The sequence below is a fragment of the Aotus nancymaae genome, unplaced genomic scaffold, assembly GCF_030222135.1.
Source record: "Aotus nancymaae isolate 86718 unplaced genomic scaffold, 86718_ANA_hifiasm-v0.15.2.pri h1tg000010l, whole genome shotgun sequence".
NCBI lineage: Eukaryota > Metazoa > Chordata > Mammalia > Primates > Aotidae > Aotus > Aotus nancymaae.
The window spans coordinates 31,601,427-31,625,182 of NW_026988421.1; the positions used below are offsets into that span (position 1 = coordinate 31,601,427).

Below are 23,756 nucleotides of genomic sequence, written 5' to 3' on the forward strand. Positions count from 1 at the left end.
TACTGGAACATTGCCACGTAACCTAAATATATTCCCATTTTTGGCTAGAGATTCCTTGAGAGATAGCTACTGAAATTGTCAGAATTTAGAAAGATTCTAATTATAATATCTTATCTTATTCCTGATTACTAACCAAACAATGGCAAATACTGAGTTATAGAAGAAAAATATTTTGATTTGGCAACCAAAATACATTGCTTCTACACATAAATATTGTCTTTACTGTTTATTTAACATTAAAAGTTGAGCTATGCAATAATAGGTTTGATATGACCTGAGAAAGCCTCCGTATTTCCATATTTGGGTCCTTATGGACAAACTGTAATCTAACTTACTAGGTAAAGAAGACTGAACACCTACCTTAGGTGTATGCTACTCTAACAAGAGCTGTGTCAATCCGAGCAGCCATACTTCAGCCACTCATACACTGCTGACTGTTCAACTGTGTTCAAATAATGCAAAAGCCAAGCTGTAACCAATCCAGCTGTTCCTGTATCATACTTCCGTTTTCTGTACATCACTTCCCATTTTTTGTCTATAAATTTGCTCTGACCATGAGACATCCCTGGAGTTTGTCTGAATCTGCTGTGATTCTTGAGGCTGCATGATTCATGAGTTGTTTTTTTTTTTTCCTTGCTCAATTGCACTCTGTTAAATTTAATTTGTCTGAAATTTTCTTTTAACACTAATATTCCATGATTTTTAACAACAGTAATAACAAAATAATAAACTTTATTGATATTATTAAATCTTTATGATGTACTAAATGATCAACATAATTATTTAATTCTTAAAGCAAAATTGTGAGATTGATATTATTTCCTCTTTTTAGAGATGAGGCTAACAAATGTTAAGAGTTGTCCAAGGGCATTTAGGTTGGATGGCAGCAAAGTCTGGATTTGAACCAAGATCTCTCTGACTTTAAACATCCTGCCTTGTAGTATACTAGGTTGATTCCTTATTGGGGAATTACACACATGGAGATATATGCAATAATAATTACTGGTCTGCAGTGTTAATCTCACATAGAATGTGTTATTTGCCTTTTAACTAAGCCATACAAAAATGGATATCCACTCTAGCTGCTTGTGAGTTCCTAATGTGGCTTCAAGTTTAGAATAATCCTTTTTATCATTTCTGATGCCAATCCAATATGGCTTTTCCTCATTCTTGTCCTTGAAAATTCCTTCCCTAGACATTTCTGCTTTTGTTGTTTAAATATCCTTTGGAAAATAAGGAAGATGTTTGAAACAGTATAACATGAGAAAGTATTTCTTTTCTATTTGTTGTTTCTCTTTTAATGAAGCGATGTAGTAGTCCTCTTCTATAAAGTTGCAGTAAACACCAAATTAGCAAATACTGAACCATTGCTACCAGGGGAAATACAAGGTTAAGTTTGTGGTCACATTTTTAATCAACCAATCAATACATAACCTTGTTTAGTATATGTTTCTGTTTAAAGACGCCTGCCTCTTTAATGTGTATTCCATACAAATAATTAACTGTATATAGTATTTCTTTATAATAAAGCACTAGCTGAGAAGGATGCAATTTTTTCCAAACCTTGAGTAATGTGACATAAATTTCTTTGGTTTTCAGCCTCACAACAATGCTGTACACTATGTTTATTTAAAAAAAAAAATAGGGGAGAGATCCAAGATGGCTGATCACTAGCAGCTCGGGATTGTAGCTCCCAGAGAAAGTGCACAGAACGAGAGGATGACACACTTTCAGATGAATTTTTGTTACCCACGGACTGGAAGATTCCCAGCGGAGGAGCCCCACGAGTCGCCAGGGTGACTCTTGTGGCCAGCGTCTGCGTTTTGCCGGTGCCCTGGCACAGCGGTTCTTGGTGCAGAGTAAACGGGACTGGGTCCTCTTTTGATCGACGTTTGGAGCTCTGGGAAGGCAGAGTCGCCCATTTACCTGATTGAAGAAGGGACTCAAGAGGGAAGCCAGACCGGAAATTCCCGGGCAGAAAAGCACCATGAATCTTGATGCCGCTGTTTTGGCCGGCACAGTGGTTGTTCAGATTTTGGCACTGGGAATCAACAAATTGGACGTCCACTCAGAGACCTAATTTGAAAGTAGGCAACTACAAAGGTGACAGGTGGATGAACTTACAATGATGGGAAGAAACCTGTGTAAAAAGGCTGAGAATACCCAAGATCAGAATGCCTCTCCTTCTACAGGTGATCACAGTTCCTTGTCAACAAGAGAACAAGGCCTGATGGAGAACGAGTGCATTCCAATAACAGATTTAGGCTTCAGAAAGTGGATAATAAGGAACTTTAGTGAGCTAAAATAACATGTTCTAGCTCAATGTAAAGAAACTAAGAACTTTGAAAAAAGGTTTGATGAAATGCTAATGAGAATTGACAACTTAGAGAGGAATATAAGTGAATTAATGGAACTGAAGAACACAATACAAGAACTTAACGAGGTATGCACAGGTTTTAACAGTCGAATTGATCAAGCAGAAGAAAGGATATCAGAGGTTGAAGACCAACTTAATGAAATGAAACGAGAAGACAAGATTAGAGAAGGAAGAGTAAAAAGGAATGAACAAAGTCTCCAAGAAATATGGGACTATGTGAGAAGACCTAATTTACGATTGATAGGTATACCTAAATGTCATGAAGAGAATGAATCCAAGTTGGAAAATATTCTTCAGGATATTATTCAGGAAAACTTTCCTAATCTAGTAAGGCAGGACAATACTCAACTCCAGCTAATCTAGAGAACACCACAAAGATATTCCTCAAGTAAAGCAACTCCAAGACACATAATCACTAGATTCACTAGGGTTGAAATAAAGGAGAAAATTCTAAGGGCAGGTAGAGAGAAAGGTCATGTTACCCATAAAGGGAAGCCTATCAGACTCACAGCAGACCTCTCACTAGAAACCCTACAAACTAGAAGAGAGTGGGGGTCAATATTCAATATCTTCAAAGAAAAGAATTTTCAACCCAGAATCTCATATCCCACCAAACTAAGCTTCATAAGTGAAGGAAAAAGAAAATTTTTTGCGAACAAGCAAACACTCAGAGATTTTATCACCACCAGGCCTGCTTTACAAGAGCTTCTGAAAGAAGCACTATAAACAGAAAGGAACAACCAGTATCAGTCATCCCAAAAACTTACCAAAATGTAAAGAGTATCTCTATAATGAAGAATCTTCAACTAATGGGCAAAATAGCCAGCTAGCACTAAATGACAATATTGAACTCACAAATATTAATTTTAATTCTAAATTTAAATGGATTAAATGCCCCAATCAAAGACATAGACAGGTAAATTGAATAAAAAGTCAAAACCCATCAGTAGGCTGTATCCAGATCTATTTCACAAGCAACGACATACAAAGACTCAGAACAAAGGGATGGAGGCAGATTCACCAATTAAATGGAGAGCAAAAACAAAACAAAACAAAACAAAATGGAGTTGTAACTTTCGTCTCTCACAAAATAGACTTTAATAGTAGCAAAGACTAAAAGAAACAAAGAAGGACATTACATAATGGTAAAAGGATCAATGCAACAACAGGAGTTAGTCATTATAAATATATATGCACCCAATACAGGAGCACCCAGATACATAAGACAAGTTCTTAATGACTTATAAAGAGACCTGGACTCCTGCACAATAATAGCGGGAGATTTTGACACCACATTGTTAATATTCGATGGATCAACGACATAGAAAATTAATAGAGACATCTATGATTTGAACTTAGACCTGGAATAAGTAAACTTAGTGAATATTTATAGAATTCTCGACCCCAAATCCACAGAACATACATTTTTCTGAGTATCATATTACATCTATTTTGAAAGTGACTACATAATTGGAAGTAAATCAGTCTTCAGCATTTGCATAGCATTTCACAGACTTAAATGAAATATTGGTTGGCTGTTTGTTAGTTATTTTCTTCCCTTATTTCTTCCTGTCTCCGTTGTTAAGCACAATTATCGACATAAAACAGGTTTTTAATACCTATTTTTAGATTGCATTTCAGCCCAGGCAATAGAACAAGAATCCTGTTCTCTCTCCCCTTTTTTCTTTCTCTTTCTTTCTTTCTCTCATTAAAAAAAAAAAGATCTGGGGTACATGTGCAGTATGTGCAGGTTTGTTACATAAATAAATGTGTGCCATGGTTTGTTGGCTGCACAGAAAAAAAAAATAGGTCATCATCTCATGAATCCACAAATTTAGCTACTTTTTCATCTTTTCTATAACTTCATTATGCACGGTAGATGCTATTTTAGCACTGTCTGGTATGGCCTCTGGTATTGATTAGCAAATTTCTTCTTTCTTTTTCTGGATGTGTTGTATCGTTGATTCATTGAATTCATGGCCAACAGTACTCTAGCTCATGCCTGAAGGAAGTTTACCTAACACACATATTTTCTCCATCAGGCATATCACAACCTTCTTGCACTTAGGAACCCTTGGCAGCACTTAAGCACTGTGCTTGGAAGCCATTTTACACAGCAGAATCACCAACAAAAAGTGCAAAAATGTAAAAATGGTGGCACTAAATGGAACAAGAAAAGAACACGTGTTTACAATTTAAGAGCGGAAACAAGAAGGCAGAGCATCTCCTTGTTTGACCTCAGTTGGAAACATGCATGTCTGGCGACTCCAATTTTTTACCTTTCTGTGTATGTCCACAAATGACCAAGAAAGTGTTGAGGATATTGACTTTAGGGTTATAAATAAATTTTAGCAAGTAGATAAATATGCAAATACAGAATTATCAAAAACAAAGATGAACTGTAATTAGATTTATTGCAAACCACATTTTTGTATGCTTTGTAATTTTCAGAGTTTTATGATACTTTGAACGAATTAGGAAGAATAATAAAGTAGTAAGAATAATGTAGTCACATGCTTTATTACTGTATACTTCTCAGAATATCTATGTAAAGAAAATTTTTAGATTTATTATCAGGTTACTGTTAGCCATATAGAAGCTGAAGTAATTATTTTCAAATCACAGAATAAGCTACCAGTTGGTCAAAATGCAACTGTGGCATAACAGTACCAGATTGCCAGGGTTTTTCTTTTTTTTTTTTTTTTTTCATTTTTGTTGGTACTATCTAATACTTGTAATTAATATTCTAACAGTAGGACAACAAGATTCTTTCTAAACTGATAACAGGAATAGCTAACCTAGACTTAATGGTAGCAGAGTCTGTGAAACAAGTCTCTTAACTTCTCTATGACTTCATTATAAAACAAATAAATAGCACGGTTTTTTTGTTTTTTCTTTTTGAAGGCTTATAGAAAGTGATTCCTTTGAAACTATAGCCTTTTAAAAATTTATCTCTTATGCCCACTCAAAGGCACATATTTATTTAATACACACTTATTGACAGTGTATTAATAGTACTTTAACAGTGTGTATAACAGGCTTTAACAGTATTTTTAGTTTTTAACATTTGCATAACAAATCTGATAATAGTGGTTAAAACCTCAGGCTATGAAATTAAGCCTGTTTCAAATCCTGGCTCTACCTTGTACTAGCTATGTGGATTTAGGCATTATATTTATTGTCTCTGAGTCTGTTTCCTCCATTTGGAAAACTGTTAAAATAACAATACATTATTTCATACATACTGTAAATATATGAAATACATAATCATATGGATATACAAAAAATATATGAAATCTATATTTTATATATACCATAAAAATTAGTCTATAATTTATATACATAATAATTTTTAGGTTGTGAGAGTTAAGTGCATAATCTGTATAAGATGGATAGCACTTTCTAAGCATTTTGTAAAAAGTATATATTATTATTATAAAAACCTATTTTAAATGATAATAAAATAACTTTTCACTCTTTGTGTGGAAAAGCAGAGAGGCAAAAGTTACTGTAGTCTCATGGAAGAATATAATGGCAGACACTAAGGAAGACAGTGTTTGTATCACCCCTGTTATTTTTTACTTGTTTTATAATGAAGTCCGAGAGAAGTTAAGTGACTTGCTTGCCGGACTCTACCACTGTTAAATCTGGGTCAGCTGTTCCTCTTAATGAATTTACAATGAATTCTGTTTTCCCACTGTTATTGATTATAAGAAAATGTAATAAGTCACTTGAAATGATATGTGGGCCAAGGTCATATTGGTTGCCTTTGCGGTTCCTGGTTGCCCAGCTCATTGCCTGGTACCTTAATATATTCTCAGTGTATGATTATTGAATGAACAGATTAAATGCATAAGGTCACACAGTTTTTATGTTGCAAATCCACCTTCTTGTTTTCCATTTTCACTTTTATTTTCCAATGTCATTGCCATTATATCTGCACATGATAGGCACTATACTAAATTGATAGAGGAAGGGCTCCAAAGATACATAAAACACAGTAACTCAGTTCCTATACAAGGACCTTCTAGTCTATCACAGATAGCAAATAGATGGCTTCCTATGGTTGCTATAACAAATTACCACAAATGTGGTGATAGAAAACAATGGAAATGTACTCTCTCACAGTTCTGGAGGCCAGAAGTCTAAAATCAAGGTGTCAGCAGGTCCAGGCTTCACTAGAAAGCTATTGGGTAAATTATGTTCCTTAACTTTTACAGCATCTGGTCACTCCAGGCATTCCTTGGCTTGCAGCTGCGTCACTCCAATCTCTACCTGTCACTTTGCCTCCTCTTCTTATATCTCTTTTCCTTTGGGTGTCTTTAATAAATATACTTGTTATTGGATTGAGGGCCCACTCATATCAAGCAGATGATCTCATTTCAAATGCTTAACTACATCTGCAAAGCCCATTTTCCCAAACAAAGTAACAGTCACAGTTTTTAGGGATTTGATATGGATGTTTTGAGTGACTATTTTTTTTTTTTTTAGCTTACCACAGATAGAAACAATTGTCAAGTCCATTTTGATGAGGGCACAAAGTGTTCCTTACTTCAGGTGTGAGGAATGATTATATTGCCAATTATAAGCAGAGAAATGGTAGTGTGTACAAAACACAGCTCAGCCATGCTTAAGAATTGTGTTTTTAGAGTATATTAAATTCTGAATATATTCCCAACGATCCATGCTAAGTTCTTACTGAGAAATTTCGTATGCAGCTCCCATTCCCACCTCTGGAAGGATAGTAGAATGCAGGCTCTGGAATTAGATTACTTGGCTATAAATCCCTCATCCTATCGCCATCATTTACTAGCCATATGGCCTTAAATAAGACTTGCCTGTAAAGTTGGAATTATAATCGTACTTGTTATGAGGATTAAATGAGCTAATACATGTAAAACATTTAGAACAATACCTGGCACATAGTAAGCACTTAATATACATTAACCATTATTAGCTATTGTTGTACTTGCCTTATAGCTGAGTTCTGGTTGGAGAATGATATACCAAAAGTCTATCTCAGAGGTTGTTGTATTCAATCTTCTGCAAGATTAAGGAGGTCTGAACTGGAGCTGTGATATGAGAATGGAATGGAAAGGTTGGATAAGTGAAGAGTTTTTAAGGAAAAATGGACAAAACTTGGTAACTTTATTCTACTTTGTTATGAGTGGGGAAAACACTCCTTTCCTTAGTTCTATTCTATTTCTAAAACTTGCATTAATTAGTTTTTTCTCTGAAATGAATTAATTATAAGACTCTTTCCACATCTCAAGTTTTCTGAATCTGAACTCTTTTGATTTCTGAAGAACCCCCCATGTCTAACAATTTGTTCAGGCACACTGAGTGTCCAAAGCCTAACCTAGTTCAAACCTCAACTATTTGCATTATTCTCTGGTGAATAATCTATACTTATATCTACTCATGTCTTCTCTTGTAACTCTTGAAACATGTGAGGTGGGTCTCAAACACCTCTGATATGAAAGAGAATTTCCTGAATAAATTACATATGCTTATATTTTTAAATAAATATTTATTCTCCTTCCTTTCCCTTCCTCTGATGAAAATAGAAATAGCCAAGAAGAATGAGTAAATGTCTTATGAAAAGAGGTGGTTGCTGTTTCTTTTCTTTGATCAATTAGTATACTCTCACAGCAGTTTTTCTGCCTTGTAGGCGTCCAACAGAGTGAACACTGATTCAACCAGATATTTCAACATATAATCTCAGCAACTGTTGCAGTTTCTTTATTAAATCTAATAAGATTTCATGAAAAGCAGTCACCCAAACAGAAGTGAAACAGGAATCCACTTAGGAAATAATGCTGAAGAAAATAAAATCAAAGTAAATTAGAAGAACATCCTTACTTTATTTTCATAATTTAGGTTTCATACAGTTGTTATTCATTCAAAGATGATAAATCCAACATTTCATCTGCTATATTGAATACCAGAATAACAAAACTACTATGTTGAAGATCGGAATAATAAAAGTAATAGCATTAAGTTTTCTTACTAATAAAGGCTTGATGTTATTTTTATTCAACATCAGTTCTCTGCTTCCAAAATAAAATTAATACTGCTACATACAATATTTAGTAGTTACTTATGGAGAGGTATTTATTAACAACAAAAGGGAAATGATGACACAATTTCTATAATGATTATATTGTGTCTTCAATCAATATAATGGATACTTTATAATGAATATATTCGTGCCTCAAGTTGAGTTACCATGCCTAACATACAACTAGAATTTACCATCATCTTTTTATATGAAACCAGGTAACCCTTTTGTCTGTAAAGTTGCTGTAGCCTTTTAAAATCCTACCTTAAGGGTAATTAAAAACAAAACTAGTCTGGGCACAGTGGCTTACACCTATAATCCCAGCACTTTGGGAGGCCGAGGCAGGTGGATCACGAGGTCAGAAGTTTGAGACCATCCTGGCCAATATGGTGAAACACGTCTCTACTAAAAATACAAAAATTAGCCGGGCATGGTGGTGCATGCCTGTAGTCCCAGCTACTCAGGAGGCTGAGGCAGGAGAATCACTTGAACCCAGAAGGTGGAGGTTGCAGTGATCCAGCATCATGCCACTACACTTCCGCCTGGGTGAAAGAGCGAGACTCCATCTCAAAACAACAACAGCAACAACATCAAAAACTATTTGGCATTACAAATCCTTCTTCTTCTCCTTCTCCTTCTTCTTCTTATTTTTCTTCTTCTTCTTCTTCTTCATCTTCATCTTCTTCTTCTTCGACAGAGTTGCTCTCTGTTGCTCAGGCTGTAGTACAATGGCATGAATTTGGCTCACTGCAACCTCTGCCTCCTGGGTTCGAGTAATTCTCCTGCCTCAGCCTCCCGAGTAGCTGGAATTACAGCCACATGCCACCATGCCCAGCTAACTTTTTGTATGTTTAGTAGAGAGGGGTTTTTGCCATGTTGGCCAGGCTGGTCTTGAACTTGTGGCCTCAAGTGATCAGCCTATCTCAGCCTCCCAAAGTGCTGGGATTAGAGGCATGAGCCACCACGCCCAGCCTACATATCATTCTTCTTGATCATTTATTCTTCCCCATATTTTGAACCTCTCTTTTGTCACTGTGTAGGTGGTTGGTAATATTGGTAGTAGGAGTACGGAGGATGATAAAGATGAATATAGTATTTTAAAATAAATTATATCACTCTTTTCATTTTTGCTCATTATAGGCAATTTAGAAAATACAAATTAGTAGAAAGGAAAGTTGGAAAACCACTCAAATGTACTTCTTGAAAATTTCAATGAAATACTCAGGCCCCTTATTTTTTTTCCTTGGCAAAAATGCCATATTCTTGTTCTTAGAAGTTGTTCACATTGGTAAGGTAAGCTTAAGATATACGTTTTGTTATAACTAAGATGTGATCATCAAGACAATCTAGTTCAGAAGCACTTTTTATGTGCCAGATGCTTTTTAAAGTTTTGTAGGCTTGGGTATTTTATCTTGGAGGCAGCATCTTCAGTGTACATGAGAATTTACATTTGGAGACAAAGGTGTTTGCAGGCAGGAAATTCTTTAAGTGTTCTCAGATTGTAGGGAAAGCCAGCAATTAGTGGCTCAGCTTGGTGCTTTTACATGCGTAACAGAATCCTCATAGCTAGCTCCCATTTATAAGTGAGAACATGAAACATTTGATGTTTCATTCCTAAGTTACTTAACTTAGAACAACAGCCTCTAGCTCCATGTAAGTTGCTGGAAAGGCCATTATTTCATTCCGTTTTGTGACTGAATAGTATTCCATGGTGTATATATACCACATTTTCTTTATCTAGTCATTGGTTGATGGACATTTAGGTTGGCTCCCTATTTCTGCAATTGTGAATTGTGCTGCTATAAACATGCATGTGCATGTGTCTTTTTCATATAATGACTTATTTTCCTTTGGGTAAATACCCAGTAGTGGGATTGCTGGATCAAATGGTGGTTCTACTTTTAGTTCCTTAAGGAATCTCCATACTGTTTTCTATAGTGGTTACACTAGATTACATTCCCACCAGCAGTATAAAAATATTCCCTTTCCACTGCACCCACAGCAACATCAATTATTTTTTGGTCTTTAAATTATGGCCATTATTGGAATGCAGGAAATGTTAATAATAAGAAACCTAAACAGTGTATCTATGGGGACCCAAAGAGTGCTAATTGCCCACAGGCAAACTAAGCATATGCTTAGGGTGCTTGCAAAAATAGGGTACCATATGTTTTTACAATAATTTAAATTATTAATTTTTAAAGGCATAAGAGTGGCCATCGTGAGGAAATTTAGAAACCTGTCAAGCTTCCTTAAATGTTTTTTTCTCTTATAGGTTAGTATTGTTTTTATTTTGAATTACATGGTGGGATCTATAGGGAGGGGGAAGTCTATGATTTTCAGTCCTTTAAAGGTTTTAGTCCTTAATCTTAAAAATTCATTATTCAAGCCAGGAGTAAGTGAGTCATGTGTGTAATAGACTTTTATTCTAGTATTCCCCAGGGTCACAGAATTTCCATCTTTATTTGTCAGATAGTCCCTCTCCTTTTGCTTGTAGCCCCTGGTCAATTTGGAAAGACACCCACCATAATTAGGTTGTTTCTGGGCTCTCCCAAGTTAAATCTTATAAGCATTTATCTGTAACAAGTGGCAGTTTGAGGTCACCAGTGGCTACTCAACTGAATCATTGTTCAAATATTTAACTTTATTTGCTTTACCAGTTCATTATTTAAATTATTTTTCTCCAAACTAAGCTTAGAGTCTGTCTGAGGCTTGACCACATGTGAAGTGTGACATTTTTAAAGGTCAGCTGGTTTGAGTTATTTGTATGTAAGAGTCAACAGATTTGTTTTTCTTTTTAAACGGGGAAACGTCTATTGTTTTTTCCAATTGAGAAACCAAATAAAATATACAAATATCTCATGAGCTTTCCTCAGACTTTCCCAGGAAGAGTTTGTATTTGTGCTGAAACAAAGCACAGAGAAGTTGCAACCTCAAATGGCTTGGAGACAGTTCACGTTGAAATAGCTGAAGAGTTAGATAAATCTGCAGAAATAAGACTTCAACTGGAATAAGTGTGAAGAAGAAAATATGACTTCATTTTCTCTGTGTTATAGCATTTTACAGTATCATAAACTCCAATGGAGAACCACATTTGGGGCATGGCTGAGGTGGGGCTAATATGGTAGGATGTGCTAAACTCTTTCTAGGATACATATATATAGGATATATATATATAGGATATATATATAGGATATATATATATATAGGATACATATATATATATATATATATATGTATCCTATATATATAGTACTTTAGTTTCTGGGGTACATGTGCAGATCATGCAGGATTGTTGCATAGGTACATACACAGCAAAGTGGTTTGCTGCCTTCATCCCCCCATCATCTGTATCTGGTATTTGTCTCCTCATTATTCCTCCCCACCCTCCTGACCCCCCACTGTCCCTCCCCAACTGATGGCAGTGTGTGATGCTCCCCTCCCCGTGTCCATGTGTTCTAATTGTTCAACACCTGCCTATGAGTGATAACATGTGCTGTTTGGTTTTCTGTTCTTGTGTCAGTATGCTGAGAATGATGGTTTCAAGATTCATCGGTGTCCCTATGGAGGACACGAACTCATCGTTTTTTATGGCTGCATAGTATTCCTTGGTGTATATGTGCCACATTTTCTTTATCCAGTCTATCATTGATGGACATTTGGGTTGGTTCCAGGTCTTTGCTATTGTAAACAGTGCTGCAGTGAACATACCTGTGCATGTGTCTTTATAATAGAACAATTTATAATTCTTTGGGTACATATGCAGTAATGGAATTGCTGGGTCAAATGGCATTTCTATTTCTAGGTCCTTGAGGAATCGCCACACTGTCTTCCACAGTGGTTGCACGAATTTGCACTCTCACCAACAGTGTAAAAGTGTTCCTATTTCTCCACGTCCTCTCCAGCATCTGTTGTCTACAGATTTTTAAATAATTATTATGCAGCCATCAAAAACGATGAGTTCATGTCCTTTGTAGGGACATGGATAAACCTGGAAACTGACAGCAAACTGACAAACTCAGCAAACTGATAAACCTGGAAACTGACAGCAAACTGACAAACTCAGCAAACTGACACAAGAACACAAAATCAAACATCGCATGTTCTCACTCATAGACGGGTATTGAACAATGGGAACACATGGACACAGGGAGGGGAGCACTATACATTGGGGTCTTTTGGGGGGAGTTGGGGGGACAGCAGGGGGTGGGGAGTTGGGGAGAGATAGCATGGGGAGAAATGCCAGATATAGGCGAAGGGGAGGAAGGCAGCAAATCACACTGCCACGTATGCACCTATGCAACAACCTTGCATGTTTTTCACATGTACCCCAAAACCTAAAATGCAATAAAAAAAAATAATAATTGCCATTCTAACTGGCATGAGATGGTATCTCAATATGGTTTTGATTTGCATTTCTCTAATGACCAGTGATAATGAGCATTTTTTCGTATGTTTGTTGGCCTCATAGATGTCTTCCTTTGTAAAGTGTCTGTTCATATCCTTCACCCACTTTTGAATGGGTTTGTTTTTTTTCTTGTATATCTGTTTTAGTTCTTTGTAGATTCTGGATATTAGCCCTTTGTCAGATGGGTAGATTGCAAAAATTTTTTTCTATTCTGTTGGTTGCCGGTTCACTCTAATGATTGTTTCCTTTGCTGTACAGAAGCTCTGGAGTTTAATTAGATCCCATTTGTCTATTTTGGCTTTTTTTTGCCAATGCTTTTGGTGTTTTACTCATGAAGTCCTTGCCTATGCCTATGTCCTGAATGGTTTTGCCTAGATTTTCTTCAAGGGTTATGATGGTGTTAGGTCTTATGTTTAAGTCTTTAAAGCATCTGGAGTTAATTTTAGTGTAAGATGTCAGGAAGGGGTCCAGTTTCTCCTTTCTGCACATTGCTAGCCAGTTTTCCCAACACCATTTATTAAATAGGAAATCCTTTCCCCATTGCTTGTTTTTCTCAAGTTTGTCAAAGATCAGATGATTGTAGATGTGTAGTGTTGCTTCTGAGGCCTCTATTCTGTTCCACTGGTCTATGTCTCTGTTTTGGTACCAGTACCATGCTGTTTTGAATACTGTGGCCTTGTAGTATAGTTTGAAGTCAGGCAGCATGATGCCTCCAGGTTTGTTCTTTTTGCTTAGGATTGTTTTGGCTATGTGGGCTCTCTTTTGGTTCCATATGAAGTTTGAAGTGTTTTTTTCTAGTTCTGTGAAGAAGGTCATTCGTAGCTTGACGGGGATAGCATTGAATCTATAAATTACTCTGGGCAGTATGGCCATTTTCACGATGTTGATTCTTCCCAACCATGAGCATGGAATGTTTTTCCATCTGTTTGTGTCCTCTTATTTCATTGAGCAATGGTTTGTAGTTCTCCTTAAAGAGATCCTTTACATCCTTTGTTAGTTGTATTCCTATGTATTTTATTCTCTTTGTAGCAATTGTGAGTGGGAGCTTACTTTTGATTTGTCTCTCTGTTTGTGTGTTATTGGTGTATAGAAATTCTTGTGATTTCTGCACATTGATTATGTATCCTGAGACTTTGCTGAAGTTCCTTATCAGTTTCAGGAGATTTTGGGCTGAGATGATGGGGTCTTCTGAATATACAATCTTGTCTTCTGCAAATAGAGACAATTTGACTTCCTCTTTTCCTAATTGAATACCCTTTATTTCTTTTTCTTGCCCCATTGCTCTGGCTAGAGCTTCCAATACTATATTGAATAGGAGTGGTGAGAGAGGGCACCCTTGGCTTATGCCAGATGTCAAAGGGAATGCTTCCAGTTTTTTCCCGTTCAGTATGATATTGGCTGGGGGTTTGCACAAGAACTTCATGAAACATGCACAAGTTTCAATAACCGAATCTGTCAAGCAGAAGAAAGGATATCAGAGATTGAAGATCAACTCAATGAAATAAAATGAGAAGGCAAGAATAGAGAAAAAAGAGTGAAAAGAAATAAAGCCTTCAAGAAATATGGGATTACATGAAAAGACCTAATCTATGCCTGATCGATGTACCAAGAGATGACAGGGAGAATGAATCCCAAGCTGGAAAACACTCTTCAGGATATTAACTGGGAGAACTTCCCCAACCTAGCAGGGCAGGCCAACATTCAAATACAGGAAATACAGAGAAAACATAACAATGCTCCTCTAGAAGAGCAACCCCAAGGCACATAATGGTCAGAAATAAAATACTGGCAAACAGAATGCAACAGCAAATCAAAAAGCTTATGCATCATGATCAAGTAGGCTTCATCCCGGGGATGCAAGGCTGATTCAACATATGCAAGTCTGTAAATGTAATCCATCACATAAACAGAACCAAAGACAAAAACCACATGATTATCTCAATAGATGCAGAGAATGCCTTCAAGAAAATTCAACAGCCCTTTATGCTAAAAACTCTCAATAAACTAGGTATCGATGGTATGTATCACAAAATAAAAGCTATTTCTAGGATATTTTATTGTTTCTGAGCTTATACCCAGCTCCAGTATCTATATCAGCTTTTTGAGCCTAAGCCTTCATGGCAACTGCCAGCTAAATGCTCAGAAAAAAACTGTTGGGAGTCTACCACCTTCTCCTAATTGCTTTCTCCTCTAAATCATGGTTCACTCATGCCAGTCATAGCAGAGGGTGACCTTCTTAGAATGCAAATGAGATAAGGTTCATTACATAAAGCCCTAACTTTCTACCTTAGCCCAGAAGAGCCCTACATGATCTGAACTCCAGCCTGGAAGGATTAAAAAATCTTTTTGATATATTTGTACATATTTATGGGGTATATGTGAAATTTTGTTACATGCATAAAATATGTAATGATCAAGCCAGAGTATTCAGGGTATTTATGACCTGAGCATATATCCGTTCTATGTGTTGGGTGCAATGCAAGTCCTCTCTTATAGCTATTTTGGAAAATGCATTATATTGTTATTAAGTACAGTCACCTTACTCTGCTATCAGGCATTAGAACTTATTTTTTTCTAACAGTAGAAGGATTTTAATGTCAGCTGAGTTGAAGAGGAGCGTCACAGAGGGAGTAGAGATGTGGCCATTTGTTGGTAGAAGAGTAACAATCAAAATACAGCCCCACCATTTAACTGTTTCCTCTTTTTGTCACCCTGGTAGTTTCCATGCCGCTACTTCTGAATCTTTTCATTATAGTATTAACAGCTCTCATTCAATATATGACTAGTACCTTTTTTAAAAATATGGCACTTTGATAATATATAAGGAACTTCTTCCCCTTCTCTGCCACCTTACGCTGCTTCTCTCGAGTCCCTTTCTGTCTCTCTACCTTATCTTTTTTTTTCAGTTATTTTATTTTGCCAAACTATTTTTCTGGCCTCAGAACCTTCACACAAGCTGCTCCTTCTTCTGGAAGCTTTCCCTCCCTCTCTTTGCCTGGTCACTTTCTACTTATCCTTTAAAACTCAGTGCAACTCAGTCCTCATCAAAGAGGGCTTTCTGGCCAGGCACAGTAATCCCAGCACTTTGGGAGGCTGACGCGGGCAGATTACTTGAGATCAGGTGTTTAAGACAAGTCTGGCCAACTTGGTGAAACCTCGTCTCTATTAAAAATAAAAAAATTATCTGGTGGCAGGTGCTTGTAACCCCAGCTACTCAGGAGGCTGAGGCAGGAGAGTCACTGAAGCCTGGGAGGCAAGTTGCGCTGAGCCCAGATTTGTGCCACTGCACTCCAGCCTGGGTGACAGAACAAGACTCCATCTCAAAAAGAAAAGAACTTTCTATAAATAATTGAATGAATGAACAGGGCATACAAAGAGAAGCCATGCAGATCAGTAGTCCTCAAGGAGCATGTGGTATTGCTAGAATGATATATTCTGAATACATGAAAAGTTTATGATGCAAGACAACTAGTAAGTTAAGAGACCTGAGTGCTAGAGGCAATGACCACTTTTAGATGAAGTTTATGTTGTAGACCTCATAGAGTAGGTAGGTTTGGAGGAGAACTTGAAGGATGGTAATATTTGTGCAGGTGTAGAAGAGAGACACAAGAGAATGGAAGAATTTCTTTTTGGGAAAAGTGAATACAGGAGTTGGACTGGAATTGGAAAGACTGATTAGAGAAGAGAATCATTGAACTTTAGAGGTAGAAGCGATCTCATATTCAGATTTAGACTGATTGAATGCCTACCATGTGTCATGCATGTCAGTTTTTTAAGTTAATTTGTATTTACCCCAACTATTTGAAAACATTCTTAATCTTTGTATTCTAAAGAATTTGACATTCATAAGATCACACTATTACCAACTTGCACTAGTATTTAAACACCTTATCTTCTTACTCAGAGTCTAGTATCCTTTATAGTTTCCTGAGCTATTTCTTACAAACAATCCCCAAATAAGAATGTTGAGTTGGAAATCATGGAGAATTTGATGTGAGACTTTATTTTCTAGATAACAGTACCTATTAAAGATTATTTTGATCAGGGAATTGCATGATGAAAGTAATATTTTAGGAAGATTATTCTGGTAGACATGTACAGGATAGATTAGAAATGAGTGGCCTGTTGACAGAGAAACTAGTAAGGAAGGTACTCTAGTAGTCTCTGCATGAGATAATAAGTGGCTGTATCTGGAAATTGGAAATATGAGAATCAAGTTATGAATATTAAAATCAATGAAGAATCAATAGTGCTTGTTGAGGATTAAATGTTATGGGCTAGAAAGGGAAGCCAAAGCCAAAGGTTTTGGGTCATCTAAAGAAATGGTTTACCTCCATTAAGAGAAAAAGATAAATCAGAGATTAGCATTGATTTGGGGGAAAATATAAAACTGAGTTATTAATATGATGATAACAAGGCATATAATTAAAGATATTCTGTAGCATGTTAAGAAAATATGACTAGAACTTGAGAGAGAAGTCAGGTCTTGAAAGATTTATTTAACAGTTGACTAATAAAAGAGGTAGCAAATATCTTAAATGCATATGAAGGATTAGGAACTTTTGATAGATACAAGAACAGAGGACTGTGAATAGATCCTTGGTGAATACTAACATCTAGAGTGAAGGAGTGGGAGGAGGTACTTGAAATATAGAGTGTAGAGTGATTAGTGGTTGGGAAAACCAAACTAGAGGAATACTATGGAAAGAAGGTGCATTAAGAAATCAAATGTAATAAGTAGTGTGGCAGTAGCAGATGCTTGATACTAGCAGATAACATGGATTCTAAAGGATTATTAAAACAATAATAATTACTGTTGTTATTAGCTAGAAAGTAATGTCAATGAATACCAAGTAAGTTCAATTTAATTCAAGTTCTAATAAACTTATTTATTTATAATATGTGACAGCTATTTTCTTTCAAAGAGCTTAGATTCCTGTACAGAAATCTTAAAAGAAGGATTGCTTATGTTATATATTTATGAAAAGGAAAGGAGAAAATAATTGAAAAATAAAATAAAAGACACAAATTTAGGAAAGGGTGGGCAGTTGAAAGAACAGAAAAATAAAAATTCAGGAGAGTGATAGTGACAGTTCACTGGAAAGGCTCTGGAGTGAGGAAAACTTTTTTGTTATTGAACTATGCAGGTATTCCTCAGATAGTAATAGACATACTCTTCTGTAGTTGTGTGAACACTCACCTGTGTATCCCATTGACTTGCATTTTAATGTGAAATATTTTATTTCTATCTGGCATTTGGTTTAGGTAATAGACCCTGCTGTTTTGTGTTCTGTAGTCAGTGTTCTTTGCTGAGTCATTAACTTTATCTTGACCTTTGTTTCCTAGTCTTACAAAGGCATCTCTAAAACCTTTTCCAGCCCACACAGTCTATGATTCCATGACTAATCCCCAATTGGAAATGCCTGCCATTGATGTCCTCCACTTAGAGAAACATTCTGATGCATCTTTTCAAAACTCTTTTTATGTTTCCTGTTAAGTTATGGAATGTCTCTACTTGGAAAAAGTTTATAATGAGAAATTTATACCCATATTTCTGTATTTCTTGATGTTTCTCCAATACTTGTCATTCAGGCAGCTGGCATATAGAAACCAAATACAAAACAAGGTGGCAGAAGAGTGTATGTGGGATGAGTAAGTAAAAGCCAGAAACGTTATTTAATACACAAATATATTCTCAATTTTGCAAACAAGCATGTTGAGACTGAGTCCTTGTAAAAAGAAAGCTTAGCAACTATTGGAGAGGTATTAATGACATACTAGTGTGGCACTGAAACACAAAAAAGACTGGAAGAAAACACTCTAAAATGTTAATAGTAATCATCTGCAGGTGTAGGAATTAGAGTTTATTAATTTTTATACTTTATGGTTTTTGGCCTTTGCTTTTTGTATTCTCTAAATTTTCTGCAGTTATATTTGAACTTTTAAAATCAGAAAACAGAGAGTTATAAAGTGTGTTGTTTATTTTTTTCTGCATACTCCAAAGGACTTGAACATAATAGAGGTCAGAAAGTACATATTGATTTTTATTGACTGGTATTTAAATAGTGAGTAATGAGAATCTCATGCTATAGAGAAATCTTATGCTATGTGCATCCTGAGGGTCCTTAAAGTGATTACCACTATTCCACAGGTGGGATGGAGGTGAATCAAGTTTTTAATTCAACAAACATTCACAGAGAATGTTCTTTGTAAAACATAAAACAGATAAGGATAAAACAGATCCTTAAAAATGAATAAACCAAAGACCCTGACTTCTATTTAGGGAATATAAGAAATGTACATAACATAGTTAACTATAATTCAAAGAAGATGAACTCCTATTGTATTAGAGATGTAAACAAGGCTGTGGAACTATAGAGGAGGGAGAGATTAGCTCTGCCTTGGGGTAGTAGGGGGATACAGTTTAAACTTTTCTGTTTTCAAGTTATATAATATTTAGTATCTCCCACATTTAATCATTCTCAGCCCTCTTTCATAATTTTTTATCTGCAAACAATTTTATTCTTGATTCATCTTTTAAAGTTTAATAATGTAAATAAATGAATTTAGAAAGTAAACCTTATTTTACTACTATAAATGGAAAAACAATTCACTTGCCTTAAACAGAGCATAACTAAAAATAAAGATGGTATAAACAAAATGGTGTTATTAAATTCTATCTAGGTAGTGTTGCTTGTTCCTTGGCTTTGAGACTGAGGCTTTATAAAAAGAAAGCTTAACAGCTGTGGGAGAGGTGCTAATGACATACTAGCATGGCACTGAGACATGCTTCTTAACAAATCAGAAATTCAGAAAAAGAAATAAAAATGGAATGGCTTTCTCCTATGTGATTTAATGTTATTTAATGCCATCCCTTAACCACTTGTAGTACCAGTCTCTCTTCCTTGGAAGTATTTTGATGAATCAACAGTTCAGATTTTAGGTTTGATGGATATGATCTCAGCAGGAAAAAGGCAGAGTTTATGGAAGAGGTGGTGTCTGAGGCTTTTGACTGGCAGAATCTGAGGCAAGGATATTCCTAGGGGGTGCAGGGGGAGGGCTGTGCAGAAGTGTACTGGCTTCTATGGTAGCAGTAGGAAGAGGAGACAGATGAGAGCGAGGGAGACTTGCTCTTATTTCATAGCTTTATTTTTCTGTCCCTAGAATTCATTTTGGGTCTAGATGTAAAAATGAGCTTAGCGTCAGCTTTCCTACATTTCTAATGCCTTTTTTCTAGTTGTCTACATAGATGAAGGCCTCCACCCCCAATCTCTCTGTGTGTCTGCTTTAAACTATAAATGCCTCTGCAGATGTGAATAATGGATGCCTTTTCAAATGCAGATGAAGTTTATGCACTGAAAATAGACTTCACTAGGGAGGTTTGCTAGAGTTTATCAGCTTCAGAAATACAACCTCTCAAATGTAGATCATTGAACACGTTAGTATCATTTCACAAAACATTTTGGGCACAAACAGTGCTTTGATGCTTTAAAATCCAAGATAAATGCTGTCAGTCAAGACAGAAAGTGTTATTTATTTCTGAGCTAGACTGTTCAAGAGATATGGGTGTTTGGATTTGGCAGGACATCAGCAGCCACTGGGCCCCTTTTCCACTGGCCATTTTTTTTTCAGAGATAGTTTTGACAAGAAACTGGAGAGAATCCTTTTCTGTACTGTGGGGAATGTGAAATTATTAGATTTATGGAATTTATTTTGTTTGCCTCAAAAGAGCCCAACTTTAGTAATGTTGAGAATTGCAATTTGCAGTAGAATGCAAAGTTATAATGAAAGCACTCCTTTAGAAAATACGAACTTACATTTCATGCTAATGTTTATAAAACATAATCAATGTCCTAGTCACCTTCTTCTTTGAATAATAATAAATATATTGGCTCTCGTATTTGTAGTACTTTCTATGCTTACTACATGCTAAACATTGTTTTTAACTTCATATACATTATCTCTACTCTTCACATCAACTATTTAAAATCAGTATTTTTCCCACTTAAAATGAAGAAATTGAGGCTCTTATGGAACTAGCCAAGGTAACATAGCTAGCAGTGGCTGGAGTCAGTACTTTCTAACTCTAAAAGTCTGTGTCAATAAATTTGGCTCCTTTTTCCCATTCTGTTGGTTGCCGATTCACTCTATTGACTGTTTCTTTTGCTGTGCAGAAGCTGTGGAGTTTGATTAGGTCCCATTTGTCTATTTTGGCTTTTGTTGCCAATGCTGTTGGTGTTTTGGTCATGAAGTCCTTGCCTACGCCTATGTCCTGAATGGTTTTGCCTAGGTTTCCTTCTAGTGATTTTATGGTGTTAGGTCTTATGTTTAAGTCTTTAATCCATCTGGAGTCAATTTTAGTGTAAGGTGTCAGGAAGGGGTCCAGTTTCTGCTTTCTGCATATGGCTAGCCAGTTTTCCCAACACCACTTATTGAACAGGGAATCCTTTCCCCATTGCTTGTTTTTATCAGGTTTGTCAAAGATCGGGTGGTTGTAGATATGTTGTGTTGCCTCCGACGCCTCTGTTCTGTTCCATTGGTCTATATCTCTGTTTTGGTACCAGTACCATGCATTCTACTATAAGGACACATGCACACGAATGTTCATAGCAGCACAGTTTACAATAGCAAAGACCTGGAACCAACCCAAATGCCCATCGATGATAGACTGGACAGGAAAAATGTGGCACATATACACCATGGAATATTATGCAGCCATTAAAAACGAGGAGTTCGCGTCCTTTGTAGGGACATGGATGAACCTGGAAACCATCATTCTCAGCAAACTGACACAAGAACACAAAATCAAACACCACATGTTCTCACTCATAGGCGGGTGTTGAACAAGGAGGACATATGGACACAGGGAGGGGAGCACTATACATGGGGGTCTGTTGTGGGGGAGTGGGGGGGACAGCGGGGGGGGTGGGGAATTGGGGAGGGAGAGCATGGGGAGAAATGCCAGATATGGGTGAAGGGGAGGAAGGCAGCAAATCACACTGCCACGTATGCACCTATGCAACAACCTTGCATGTTTTTCACATGTACCCCAAAACCTAAAATGCAATAAAATAAAAAAATAAAAAAAAAAAGCTAAAAGCTAAAAAAAAAAAAAATAAATAAATAAAAAAAATAAATAAATAAATTTGGCTCCTAATTTGACATGATGCTTCAGGTGAGGTATAACAGGAATTTAATCCAGTAGAAATATTATAAACTTTTATGATTAATGTAGCTTAAGTTTACATTTTTCTTTGTCCTCCTTCCTATCCCATGTGGCATATGAGTATCACATAAGCATAGGAAGCTCTTAGAGCACAGGGTTTAGTTAAGCAGATCTAACTTGATTCCAGCTCAATCACTTACTGATTCTCACATCTTGGCAAGAAATTTGATCTTTAGTACTCAGTTTCTTTAACTATAAAGCAGATATAATAATACTGCCTGTCTCTTAAGGTTACTATTATTAAATGAGGTAAACTTTGTCTCATTTAACATGTGCTAAGTAGATAGCATGGATAATAACCATTATCATTATTTATTCATTTAATTAAAGTTCATATTTTCCTGTTGCATTAGAGTCTCCTTTGTTCTACAGTTCTGTGTGACCTCTTCCCTTGCATTTTTTTTAAATCTTGTTATCTGTTTGAGTAATCCTTGACTTTAATTTGGTCTTTAAGCTGCCAGGTTCTGCTGCACATGTGTTAAATTGTTTCATATGCAAATTACTTGACCTGCTTAACTGTTGTATATGTATACAAATATATGTGTGTGTGTATGTAAATATATGTGTGTGCATTTGAGTGTGTAGTGAGTAATCTAGACAAGGAAAGCCCTCTGAGACACTAGCCTTATAGGGCATTATTTTGTTCACAATCCTACTAATCTCTTGGGAATTTAGATCCATCTTTAAACAGCTGAACTTTCTGGAAGATCAGTGACTCAGATTATCAAAGCTTACAGAGAGAAAATGCTGGAAGAAGAGACAACCTCTCCAGCTGTTCCCTTTCTTTTCTCTGCAGATGTGAGTACTCCCCACAAACCCCTGTATGAAATCTGGGAGAATCAGAGGGAAACTGTTGAGCTGTTTATTTTATTGCAAACAAAGGTTGAGAGAGTCTTTTCTGGATATTTTTCTTGGAAGTCAAGAATGAAATCTTATATTACTTGACTGATATGTTTATTTTGAAGGAATTTAAGAAAGATTTAATTACCTTGAATGTATCTCTGTTCATGGCATGCCTACATGATCTTGTTAAAGCCCAAGCACTCCAAAGTCACAATTGGGAAAAGCTGCTAAGGAAGTGGGGAGAGAGGGAGTGAGACTCAAGAACCAGAGCTACTTTATTGATAGAGCTGTGGAATCAGAAGACTATGTGGGCATGCATTTACAACAAGGAGTTAGATAAATTGGATGTTTGACAGCTCAGGCTAAGGCAGCTGTCACATCCTATCACAATGGGCATGGCCCTTTCAAGGGGACTGGAAATACTCCAATCTAAACTTATTACCGTGACTTATTATTACACCGAATATGCCAGTCTCCTGACTACATGCTGTAGCACTCTGTTCTGCAGTGAGAACAGAGTGAGAACAGCGAGCAGGTCTGTGCACACCTACCCATGAAGGCTGAGGGAGCTGAGAGGTCAGAGAAAGGGGCTAACAAATTTAGTTTCTTAGAAAGAAACACTTAATAGGAACTTGCAAAGAAATGTCATGTCTTGGGCAGCTGCTAGATAGTAGATCCCCACACCTGCCCTTGAGAAAGTATCCTTCATATAGCAAACTTTTAGTGTAAAGTCATGCCTCAGACTGTCTTGCCAAATTTGTGACCATTGGAGAAGTTAGATAAGCATCTTTATGAGGACTTATCTATGCTACAAGTCTTGTTTAAATACTTTGCTGCAGAA

The 23,756-nt window shown here is 36.4% G+C and overlaps 1 protein-coding gene across 2 annotated transcripts in view; it reads left to right on the plus strand.

Annotated features, from left to right (window-relative positions):
* The window catches only part of HPSE2 (heparanase 2 (inactive)), a 766,947-nt gene that overhangs the window by 263,023 nt on the left and 480,168 nt on the right, over positions 1 to 23,756 (plus strand). The window lies entirely within an intron of this gene.